Source organism: Prionailurus bengalensis, chromosome C1 (genome assembly GCF_016509475.1).
Source record: "Prionailurus bengalensis isolate Pbe53 chromosome C1, Fcat_Pben_1.1_paternal_pri, whole genome shotgun sequence".
In the NCBI taxonomy this organism is placed as follows: domain Eukaryota; kingdom Metazoa; phylum Chordata; class Mammalia; order Carnivora; family Felidae; genus Prionailurus; species Prionailurus bengalensis.
In genome coordinates this window covers 196,239,601-196,251,101 of record NC_057345.1, presented here as the reverse complement: position 1 = coordinate 196,251,101, position 11,501 = coordinate 196,239,601, and the positions used below count along the sequence as shown (strand labels likewise).

General features: G+C 37.6%; 1 protein-coding gene across 5 annotated transcripts in view; it reads left to right on the top strand.

Annotated features, from left to right (window-relative positions):
* Positions 1–709: 709 nt before the first annotated feature.
* The window catches only part of KANSL1L (KAT8 regulatory NSL complex subunit 1 like), a 132,513-nt gene continuing 121,721 nt past the window's right edge, over positions 710–11,501 (top strand). The window contains exon 1 of one of the 5 annotated variants that reach the window (XM_043577701.1): positions 710–930. The gene's annotated coding sequence lies outside the window, so the exon portion shown is untranslated. Of the gene's footprint in view, positions 931–4,447; positions 4,626–11,501 lie in introns of those variants that run through there. The other 4 variants (XM_043577704.1, XM_043577703.1, XM_043577705.1 and 1 more) reach the window with 4 other exon arrangements.

Here is an 11,501-nt window from a genome sequence, read left to right as displayed (position 1 = left end):
CCGGTTTATTTATTTGCGCTACTGCGGTACATAGCTAACTCTACCGCCACTCAAACTAGCTTTGTGCAGATTTAAAAATGCTTGAGCCAGCGGCTCCTGAGTTTTACCATAAAACGACCCAGCTGGATCCAGGACAGTTTTGTCACCCTATTTCAGGGCCTCTCCAGGGTCGTACAGAATTAGGACTTTGGATTTGAGCGCAGAGCGTGTATACAAGCAAACGCAAGGAGACGTATAGATTTGGCAACTGTGACAAAGCTTTAAAACTTGCCCCTCAAGCCGCAACACTGGATGGTCGGGACGCCAGGAGCCGGCGCAGCCCGAGCGCGGGCGGTAGGGCGTAATGCAGCCCGACTTTCCCTTCGATTTGCTTTTCCTGTCACGGTGGTACAGAAATAGCAAAGCAAGGGCGGGAAGTCGCCCGCCCGTATTTTCGGTGCGTGTGTGCGCGCGCGCGCGTGGCTGTTTCCCGCTGGCAAGGGAACAGGCAAGAAGCGAGAACGACCCGGAACCCGCCCCCGGGGAGCCGCCGCGCCTCTGCACCAGGGCTCGGGCGTTGCGCTTCAGCCACTTCCAGAACGCTCCAAGTCGCTTATGCAGGCCCCGCCCCCTGCCGGGGTTTCCCCGCCACCCGCGCTCATTTGCATGGCGCTTCCCCTCCCCCGCTGCCATTGGCTGGCGTCGCGCCCCGCCCACTGCCCCTCCACCTCGGCAGGGTTCCGTCCGCGAGCCGCCCGGAGCTGCGGGTAGCGGGCGGACTGTTAAACCGCGGCGGCGGCGGCCGGGGCGGGAGCGGGGCGCGCTCTGGAGACGAGTCAGCGGCGCCCCGGGTGGGGGGAGGCGGGCGGGCAGCTAGAGATCACTTCAGCAGCCCCCACCACGGCCGGACCGAAGGTGCGGCGGCGGAGGGGAGCCAGGGCGCCCCAGCAGGCGAGTGGCCGGCGTCTCAGCGGCGGGCTGAGGGGGGTGGGTCTCCTCTGCCGGGGACGGCGGCAGCGCGGGGAGGGGAGAGCGGAGAAGACCGCCGGGTGGATTTGCGGGCCCGGCAGCCGAACGGCAGCCCCTTCGCCCCCCGAATCCTCTGGGCTGTTGGACTCTGGGTCCCGGCACAGGATCGCGCTCTAGGGCAGGGGTCGGACCGCAGCCAAATTTAAACGGCTAAACCTAACAGCCTTGGCAGAAGCTGAGGGGAGGGGCGAGAAGGAGTGGAGGGAGGGGTGGGGGCGGTCCTAGGGGCGGTCACGTGGGGGCAGGGGAGGGGCTTGGCAGGCCTCCCTTTTGTTTTGGCTGGCGCGTGCGCAGAAGGAAGAACACGTGGTTTCCTGGCCCCGCCCCTTGATTTAGCGGCCGTTCCTCTCCGGGTGCGGTTGTGGTGTCGGCTGTTTTGGGAGAGCTCTGAAGCGGAGTTGTGTTAGATGTGACCCTTGTTTTCTTTATTTTATACTTTGTTTCAGGCATACGTTGATTTGGTCTTTGGAATTAGATGGGGTGGAGAGGAATCTAAAGAATTATTAAGGAATGGTGTTGCCAAGTTTGTGTTGCTTCTAGGTGTTCTGAAGGAACCGACGTTGCTGGAAAATTTGAGGATATGTGGTGATTGGTAGCCAGAAATACAAAGCTGTTTTCTAGTCATTAAAGAAGAGGCTAGCTTTGCATACAAGAGGGAAGGCACTGGATGGACCCTCTTGTAATGCTTTTTTAACTTCGAGAGAATTAGTGTTTGTTTGGTTCCCTGCCCGGCATATCCACTCCACCCTTTACCTCGGATCAGCTGTGAGGCGCGGCTCGGGGAGGTGGGGGGTTTTGGCGATTTCTTCTTATTTTTTTTAACTGAGGGAAGCACATTCCTTTTTGATTCCCCAAACTTTAGTCAGCTGGTGAAGTTTAAGAGGGTTACTTATTTCGTCTTAACTCCGTTTGCTTAACTTGGTGCTGAGTTTGGGTCGGTAGGAATGTTTTTAAAATGCAGGATTTGGGTAGTTTTGTTACCTACCAATTAAACGTAAGAGATATTTACCAGTACTGCAGACAAAACTGGCGGTGTTTTTTGACTAGGTAAAAGAGGCTTTAAAAATAATTCAATATTGGAGAAAAACTTGGTATTCTGGAATGTAGATTACTTGAGAAAGGTTTAGCGTCGAGTGGTTTCTGCTGTTTCCAGTTTTTAACTAGCTGTTTCCTTGGGCAAGTCACAACCCCTCTCATCTCAATGTTTGTTTCGTCTTGCAGATAGTTTCATAATACTATCCCTGCTTTAAGAGATTGTTATGATAATTAAATACCTTCTGTTAGTAAAAATCTTCACCAAGCATTACAAATACAGAAATTGCTAAGGAATACGGTTTTATAGCAAAAGTCAGTTGCTGTTGTTTTTTTTAATCCAGCATACTGGAAGAGTATAAACGGTGAATGAATCATGAAATAGGATATATTTGAATATCTTTAATATCTGTTGTAACTATTATTTTTGATTCTTCTCCACTTTCCTCCTATTTACTCAGATCAGTGTCAAGGTTGCCACCATTTTTCTGTAGTTTTAACCTAGGTGATCATTATTTCTCTTCCCCAGCCCTTCTAGAGTTTCACATGATTTTTAAAAAATCCAGGCCAGTTCTATCACATTTATTTTTTACATTTATTTTTTGTGCGTCATACGTGCCATTTCTAAATAGCAATTGCTTACTTAATCTTATTATAAAATAATTTGGAAAATAAAGATGAGTGCAACTAAGAAAAATACAATTTGTGTTTCTCTCTATGCCTGTTTGTGTATTTTCCCTATAACTGGGTTCATGTGTTATTTTCATTTAACTCTACCTGGTAAACGTTCCAATGTCATTAGTCTTTGAAAAGTTATTTTTAGTTGCTTAAAATTATATCATGTAACTATCATATTTAAAATTTTTCCTATTGGCAGATGTTTGGGATGTTTCTGATGTTTTGCTAAAGTGTAAACTTCACTACAGAGAATCACCTTTTACATAAATCTTTGAAAAAATTTTCCCCCTTAGGTTTGTAAAAGAGAAATTACTAGGTCAGAGTCTGTGTGTGTGTGTGTGTGTGTGTGTGTGTGTGTGTGTGTTTAAGGCTCTTGAACATCACCAAACTACCTTCCAGAATGTTGTAACTAGTATGACACAGTGTATCTAGTGTATGAGCCAACCTCACATTATATCTTTTTTCCTCTTCTAGTTATTATTAGTATTGAAACAAAAAAATCTTGCTTTAATTTGCATTAAATTTTTTTTCCACTGATGTCTTGTGACCCATATATTTTATTTTCCTAACTTGTAAGCTGCTGGAAGGAGAAGAGTGTATTTCATATTTGACATGCTGCTAATCACAAAGTGAGTGATCAGTGAATACTTGCCATTTGGCTATTAATATTTACCTTTTTGACCTCTGGAAGATTAGGAAGTGATGTCTTGCCTTTTTTGTCTTATTGAGTTTACCAGTACATTGTTGGCAACATACGGTCATTGTGATTGATTCATTAGAGTACTCCCTTCATGTGGGGGACTCACTGCTCTTCTCAGAGATGTCTACTAAAAGGTCCAGTGACTTCTCATTGTTCAACTGCTACATTATCCGAGAGCTCCATCCAGTTTTTATGCCATTTATCACAATAACTTAAACTATTTCATTTCCTTTATTCATTTATCTATCTTGTATAGAATTCACTTACAAATTTCATTTTGATCATTCTAGTTTCACAGGTAGCCTTTACTGGGTTATTATTTTTTTAAAGCCTAATGTCTGAAGTTTCTTTGTTTTATTCACATTGTTCTTGATAGTCCACCAGTTATTGCCTATAACATCTTTTACTGCCTTTAACCTACATAAACTTTATATGTATCTGTACTTTTTATTTTCCTTTATTCAGTTATTTTCCTCTCATGTCCTTTTGCATTTGTCTATACTGTATTAGATTGTGAAGGAGGCAGAAATCTTTTTCTTTTGGTTTTAGAATTGTGTTTAGGATTGTTTACTAGTTGAGTTCCTCAAGTTATAAACTGCAAGGAATGGGGCTACTTGCAACAGAAGTGACCGGTAATAGGGACTTTGCAACCAATTTACTGACTTTAAAGCATATCATCTTCTACCTCTATCCTAAAGTCCTGACTGTATTACAGTACTTTAATGGAATGCTGTATATAGGGATGACCCCAAATTATCAATACAATCTTACATTACTTTCTGTATTTTATCTTCAATTTAGAAAGGCAAGGAGGGTGTATCATTTACACACGATTTCTTTTAATTTTTTTCCTCTTAAATGTTGTCTTAAAGAGAGATTTCCATGAACTGTGCTCCTTATTCCATGTAGGATAAGTAAAAAACCAAATGTTAATAAAAATGGTAATATTGTACTTGCCTGTAGACAGTATAATGAAAATCTGAAGACCATTCGTAATGAAGGTTTTTAATACTTGATTCGTAATGAAGGTTTTTAGAAGCATGTTTTATTTCTACACACATGTGGCAGTTCTCTATAAGTATTCAGAATTGGGAGAAAATGAATTCATTTATAATATTGAGGTTTTATTAATATTTGTAATGCACCTTGTATGTATTGTCTGTTTCCAGTCCTATAAGTCCAAGAATTCTCAAGCCTGTTTTTCAAGGTAATTAAAAAAAATTATTTAGTAGGAGATCATTCATTAATCATTGTTTAACAACATGAAATTAAATTGAAACAAATGTGATAGTGTATTTCTAAATGTAAATTTCTAGATCCAAGCGGATGTACACAGAAAAAAACCCTTCATTTATATTCCTATGAGTCATGCACTTATAACTGAATAGTAATAATTCTGCTTGAAGTATGATCTGTTTGATGTGTTATGTGGCCACCCAAGTGGCTTTATCTTTAATTAAATTCCTTTAGTCTTCAAAGAGAATTCCTTTTTAGGGATAGTTTTCAAAGTGGAAGAAGTTCTTGCTATAAACATTACTGAGTACAGAGTACTGAGCCAACTGTACCCTGGTCATGCCAATTACTGCAGTGTTTTCTGCTGTAAATTGAGAATGCCTGTATGTAACAAACCTTGAAAACATGACACTATTTTATATTTATATCTTCCATCAGTTCCTGTATTTTTGAGGAGTAAAATTATACCAGTATAAACTCTCATTGCTTCTGTTGTTTTAATTGGAATTTTTCTTTATGAGTTATAAATTTAAAATTTTGAATTTTTAAATATTTTATTAATATTTGAAAGAGCTTCTCTCATACTTTGCTAAGAGAATTTGGCTTTTTTGCCTTTTCTTTCTCTGACTTTTATAATGGATCAGCTGTCTGAAACACATTTAAGTTGTAACTGTGGAAAATAATTTTTGTCCCTACTTCAGGCTTCTCCCTCTCTCATAATGCTGTTGGTAGTTTTTATTGTTTTAAACTTGTAGATGAGTCTGCCTTATTTTCGATACTGTAATTCCTAGTTTGTGTTACTGCATTTAAGAGAACTGGGATTATCCAGATTCCAGTTCAAAGAGTAAATTAATGTTCTAGGTAGATTTGAATAGGATATTTTCCATGGACTCTGTGGGATATACATTCATGTGCTAGAATATAAATCATAGTCAAAGTCTGGAGTATTTTAGGGGGTGGAAAATCAGATTTGGCGTTTAATTTTTTTTCATTTTCAGAAGGAAGGATGGTTTTTCTTATCTAAATTGTCTATCAGTTTCAATTCTGAAGATAGACTAGAGTAGCAAACTTTTTAAAAAAATTATTTATTTTAGAGGGAAAGAGAGCACATGTGGGAGCAGGGGAGTAGCAGAGGGAGAAAGAAAACCTCAAACTGGCTCCACACTCGTGCGGAGCCTAACACGGGGCTCAATCCCACAATGCTGGCATCATGACTTGAGCTGAAATCAACAGTTGGATGCTCAACTGACTGAGTCACCCATGCACTCCTAGATTAACAAACTTTTGATTTTTTTTTTAAAGAATGTATGCCAAACGTTATTTGGTATATGTGACTTACATATTGTAAAGATTTGATCTGCCAAGTGTTGGGACCAACTCAGTAATTACTGACATCGTAAGTATCTCATTACGTACATGCCAGTTTTGAGGGATGACATATTTACTTTATCTCATGAGGTCTACAGGACTGTTTTACATTTAATTAATGCTAAATTCATAAATCTGATTTATAAATATTAAATTACTAATGGAAATGTTTTGTAGACATCAGGGCAAAGCTTTTTATTTGTGGTAATATAGCAACTAATTTCTTTCTTAATTCACAATGAATGTGTTGGATTAAATTGTAGACCAAATATCATAATTTATGATACAGACTTTAGACTCTTTTTTATACTGGATTAATTTGTATATAATAATGAAGCTTAATATGGCCAAAACAAAAGACAAAAAGTTTTGATTTTTTGTGGTTTTTAAATGTTTGTTATTTAAAGGCATAAACTTTGAGGGCACATAGGTGGCTCAGTCAGTTAAGCATCAGACTCAATTTCGGCTCAGGTCATGATCTCACGGTTCATGAACTCAAGCACTGCATCGGGCTCTGTGCTGACAGCATGGAACCTGGTTGGATTTCTCTCTCTGCCTCTCAAAATAAATAAATAAACTTAAAAAAAAAAAAGCATAAACTTTGGCTTGTTTCACTGCAATTTTCTCTCTGGTTTGTATTTTTTGGAAAAATGGACTGTTGGCTGTAGGGTTATTTAGTTAAGTGGATTATCTGTAACAGATTTATAACAGATGGGTTTTTGGTTTTGTTTTTTGCCACACACAAAATGTCGGGGCTTGGATGTGCTAAGGTATTTAATTAATTAATTACTATTTAAATTGAAATGTTAGTTGAAAACTTTGTTGTAAAAACACAGAAATGAAATTCATGCTCAGGAAATAGTTGATTTTTGGATTATCGAGAACAGTTGCTTCTTGACAGATAATCAGAATAATCTGACTAGTTGCTTTCTTTGAAAGGGTACTGGTTGGTTCCTAAGCTTGCAGGTTTGTTTCTTAAATCCTGTTTGCTTAATATTTTACTTTTTTATGTTGTGGTCAAAAGGAGTTTAGTTTTTCTCTGTTACCTGTTTCAGGTTCTTTAAAGTCCTATATATGAAACTCTTAGAAGGGGGGCCTGTTTTGCCTGATTATCTTAGGTGCATATGAAATAAATGGTCCCTACAGTACATAGAGTACAGTATTTACAGTATTTTAGCAGCTAGAAAGAAATTTCTTAGATTTAGCTAAGGTCTAAATGCTTTGTTTCCCACACAATTATGTGCATGATTAGAAACTGAATAATAGAACCCAGAATAATTAGAAACTAGATATTCATAAGATCAAGATGCTTCTTTGAAAGCTTTTTAAGGATTTGCCTTTTCTATATTCTTTTTGGATAACATAAAATATTATTAGTGTCTAAAAATACTAAACAATATGTTTAGCTAAGAACTTTGGGAACTGAAATATTTTAGTTAATGGTTGATTCTTGTTTACTTAGGGGGACTATATACTTTATACTTTGTACTGTCCAGTAAGGTAGGCTTTAATCACATGTGACTATCAAGCATTTGAAATGTGGCTAGTCCAAATTGAGTTCATGCTAAATGTAAAAAACCCTGGATTTTGTGACTTAGCAAACATACAAAACATACAATTTCCCTTCAAGATATGTTTATATTACAGATTGAAATAATATTTTGTGTATAATGGGTTCAGTGGAATTAAAATTAATTTCATGTTTTTTTTTTTTTTTTTTTTTTACTTTTTAAAGTAGCAAGTTTAAAATGAAATGTGTAACTCACATCATATTTTTGTTGGACAGCAATGTTCTATACTACTATTTCCTAGCCTTAAGACTCCTTTCATAGTAAAATCTCATGTACCTCCTTTCTCGACATAAAATTTTTTTTTTTTTTAATGTTTGTTTATTTTTGAGAGAGAGAGTGCAAGCAGGGGAGGGGGCAGAGAGAGACACAGAATTCGAAGCAGGCTGCAGGATCCAAGCTGTCAGCACAGAGACTGATGCAGCCTTGAACTCAAGAATCCTGAGATCATGACCTGAGCCGAAGTCAGCCGCTTTACTGAGCCACCCAGGCACCCCCTTCTTTGACATTTTAAAATACAGCTGGCCCTTGCACAACGTGGGGGCTAGGGGTCCTGACCACCCCCATACAGTCACAAATCTACATAAAACTTTTGACTCCCCAGAACTCAACTACTAATAGCTTACTGTTGATTGGAAGCCATAACATAAATAGCTGATTAACACATATTTTGTATGTTATATGTGCTATATATTCTGTTACAATAAAATAAGCCTGAGAAAATGTTATAAAGAAAGTCATGAGAGACAGTACATTTATAGTACCTGTTCTGTATTTACTGGAAAAAAAAAAAAACAGCACATTTAAGTGAACCTACACAGTTCAAACCCATGTTGTTTAAGGGTCAATTGTAAATTTGTTATATTTGATGCTATTAGTTGAAGAAATACTTATTAAGGGCCTGCTTGCTGTGTGCCAAGCAATATTATAGGATACAGTACTGAACGAAAACATTCAAACCCTGCCTTCATGTGGCTTTCATTTTAGTGGGAAAAATATATATGATAAGTAATTTTTAGTAAAAATTTTTACATGAAGTATTGTGAGTATGCTATTGTGTATAACTTAATGTAATATAATTTTAATATAGTGCTTCATTTATCTGGTGACATATGCTATTTTAATTTACTTTTGGCATTTGTCTTGTATGATCTCTGAACTTCGGAATCTGTAGTTTGATATCAAATTAATTTGGAGAAGTTCTTAATTGTTATTCAAATAGTTCTTTTTCATCTTTGCCTTCTGGTATTCCCATTACATGTAAACACATTTTGTAGTTTTCCCACAGTTCTTGGTTGTTCTCTCCCTGGGTTTTGTTTTGTGTTGTTTTGTCTTTTTCCTCTTTGCTTTTCACTTTTGGAAGTTTCTGTTGGCATATCCTCAAGCTCAGAGATTCTCTTCTCAGCCATGTCCAGTCTACTGTTGAGCCCATCAAAGGCATTCTCATTTTTGTTACAGTGTTATTGATCTCTAGCTAATTCCTTTTTGATTCTTTCTTAGAATTTCCATCTCTTTGCTTTTATGATGATGCATCCGTTCTTGCATGCCATCTACTTTTTTTCCTTTAGAGCCCTTAGCAAATTAATTATAGCTTGTTGTTTAAGTTCTTTTAAATTTATAGTTTCATGATGCTAACATTCCTTCCATATCTATGTCTGGTTCTGATGCTTGCTCTGTCTCTTCAAACTATATTTTACCCTTTGGTATGCCTTATAATTTCTTGTCGAAAAAGGGGACATGATATATTGGGTAAAAGGAACTCCAGTAAATAGCCCTTCACTAAGATGTTGGGGAAGCATTCTATAGTCTGATGATTAGGTCTGTCTTTTAGGAAGCCTGTGCCCCTGGGCTGTGAACTGCACAAATGCTTCTGGGGTTTTTTTCCTCCTCTTAGGTAAGAACAGGATGGCTAGAAGGAGCTGGGTTTGGGTATTTCTTTAATTCACTCTTAACGGAGAAAAAGCAAAGCTTTTCAACAGATTGCTTAGAAAGTAATATATCATATGTCACTTTGTTATCCTTATTTTATTTGACTTCACTGTAATTTGATGGACCTGCTCCTGTTTTCTTTATATACTTTTAAACACTTTGAGATCTCAGTTGCCACACACTTGGGAATTTCCTTCTCATTACCGACTGGACTTTTTAGGACTCTTCTTCTTTGGTAGCTCCTCCTCCTTTGTGCCCCTTCCCCCCCCCCCCCCCCCCCCAAATGTGAATGCACTCCAGGGCTTGATCCTGGGCTCCTTTCTCTTCTTTACCTATATTCTCTCCCTAGATAAACTCTTCTAGTCCTTTGGCTTTAAATACTATTTATAACCAACAACTTCCCAAAATAATATCTCTAACTATGAATTTTTGCTTGAACTTTAGACTTGTTTATCTGACTGCTTCCACTTGGATGGCTAATAGGTACTTCAAACTCAACATAACCCAGAAAGTTCTTTCTCCCTCAACCACCTGTTACCCCAAGTCTGCCCAATTTCAGAAAATAACATCACTAACCACTCAGTTGCTCAACCCAAAAATCTAAGAGTCATACTTAATTGCTTTCTTTACCTTAGGCCCCACGAAATCTTGGCTGACAAAAGTTTTGTTAACTGTCTTGAAACATATCTTAGATTCATCCTTTTTTTTTGGTTTTTTTTTTTTTTTTTTTTTACTCAACTACCTCACTAGTTTAAGCCACCAGTACCATCTCTTGTTTAGATTACTTCAAGTAGCTTTTCGATCTCCCTACTTCTGTTCCTGGAAGGTATTTCCATTCTTTCTCCATACAAACCTTTTCTCTATGGAACAGCTAGAGAGTAATTTTTTAAAAATAAAAATGTAAATTAGATCACATTTCTACCTTATCCAAATATCTTCAGTAGTTTTCCTTTGACTTACATAAAATGTCTGTGCAAACCATTTGCTTCTCTGATCTTATTTCCTCTTACTTTCTCTCTCTGGCTCATTATATTCTAGATATGTTTCTTATTTTTATTCCACAAACACAACAAATTTATTTATGCTTTCGAGGTTTTTATTAGTTGCCTTTTTCTTGGAAGGCTCTTACCCCCAAATCTTGGTTGGCATGTTATTGTCATTTCAGGTCTCAGAGCAGATGTCACCAACACAAAGGCCTTTGTTCATCTACAAATCTAAATTAACTCCCAATGCTGTCATGCTGTATCACTCTTTACTTTTTTACAAAAACACTATGGAATCCTTATTTGCTTGATATTTTCTTATTTGTGTATTTATTCTATATCTACCATTTGCTAGAATGTAAGCTCTGTGAGAATGGAAACCTTATTTTTCATGTTCACTCTTATGTTTCTAGTAACTGGGATAGTGTCTGTTACATGTTGATCAATAAATGTGTATAAATTGAATTGTTAAATGTTTGGTTTTAGATTGAATATATATTAAATGGAGGTTAAAAATCTAGCTTCTACCAAAAATAGACAAAACTATATTTATGACTCAAAGTTGGCCATTTCTTCATTTTCTGCTTTTAAAAAGTTAATTCTTTTTTTTTTCAACTTGTTTATTTCTGTAACTTTTGGAAAGTTTTTATTTGTTTTGTTTTTAAAAGATGAAATTGGTTTTCAGCTGCCATTCATGAGTACTTCTCTATAAATAACATGTTGTGGTATGGACAGTCTTTATACTCAAATGAAAACCAGATGAGTTGTAGCCAGATATTCTCACTGTCTTGTTTTTTAAATTGACTTCTGAATCCTGGAGATACCTTTAAGTGCTATAAAATAATTGTGATCATGCGGAATACAGCTATGGAATTAAGCTTATGTCATTTTTTTTTTTAATTTTTTTTTTCAACGTTTATTTATTTTTGGGACAGAGAGAGACAGAGCATGAACAGGGGAGGGGCAGAGAGAGAGGGAGACACAGAATCGGAAACAGGCTCC